We start from the raw sequence: 1,070 nt of genomic DNA on the forward strand, positions 1-1,070 counted from the left end.
AACTTTGGTTAACATTTAAAAAAATATATGTCGATATTCCAGTGACAATTATTTTGTCTACAAGCACATTCGTCGGATCTAAAAGAAGAGCCAGGTGTCAGTCATCGGGAGCACCACGTGTTACCGGAAAGATCCCAACCAAAAACACTCGAACCAGCTGTGGCTAAAGAAGCTCGACAAAACAGAACATGAAATAGTGAGGGGCAATCGTCGTAATTAGCTACAAATCCGAGGCCATTTAAGTGACCTCTATGATGCACACAATGACAGCGACGCGCAGATAAAAAGAGGGAAGAGAACCAAAAACGCCATCCAAACAGCACCTTCTCTTTCTTTCTCTCTCTTTTAAAAGACACCTTGTGGTTTTTCTCTGCCCTTTTGTGCTCTCTCTCTCTTCGTCTTCGTTATCGTGCGCTTCTTCTTGTTCTCTCTATTTCTCTCTCTCTTCGCTTTCGAGACAATCTCATCCTCACAGTTTTTCGCGTTTCGATCTCAACACTGTGAGTTGCCGACTCCTCAATCCCTAACCCTAATTTCTCTTTTCTTTCCTAATTGGAACAGAGAAGAGAAGATGCATCTTCTCTTAGATCCCTAATTGGTTTTTCTGATTAATCAAATTAGCCCTCGCTATTGACGTCATGGAATTCTGTTTTCATTCGCCTGTTTTCTGATTTCAATTTTTTGGAGCTCGTCTTTTCGGTTTTGCTTTACATGTTGGATATTTTGTTCTCATTGATTATCGTTCTTTATTGTTATTTAATCCGATTTTATGTGTTTTGATGGGTTGTCCAGTTGATCTGTTCCGTACTTGTGTTTGATTCATTAAAGATCTTTTTGGCAATGATTTGTTAATTGAATCTTATGGAGTCCAAAGATTGTGTGGGTGGGTTAGGGGTTTATATGGATTCTGAACTCGCTTTATTTCTTTAATAATTTTTTAATGTCGATTTATTATATCATATTTTGCCTTATGTCCGGTGCTCAGATTTTTGAGCGGTGGTTGTTGGTTACTGTGTTTCTGAAGTGTATGCCTTAGTGTGTAGAGACACTGTGAACTTTGAATTTTGGTC

The 1,070-nt window shown here is 38.8% G+C and overlaps 1 protein-coding gene across 2 annotated transcripts in view; it reads left to right on the plus strand.

The window, feature by feature from the left end:
• LOC107629165 overlaps positions 302 to 1,070 on the plus strand; it is a 7,393-nt gene continuing 6,624 nt past the window's right edge. For both annotated transcript variants that reach the window (XM_016331878.2, XM_016331879.2), the window contains exon 1: positions 302 to 500. The gene's annotated coding sequence lies outside the window, so the exon portion shown is untranslated. The remainder of the gene's footprint in view (positions 501 to 1,070) is intronic.

Source organism: Arachis ipaensis, chromosome B03, assembly GCF_000816755.2.
Source record: "Arachis ipaensis cultivar K30076 chromosome B03, Araip1.1, whole genome shotgun sequence".
Lineage (NCBI taxonomy): Eukaryota > Viridiplantae > Streptophyta > Magnoliopsida > Fabales > Fabaceae > Arachis > Arachis ipaensis.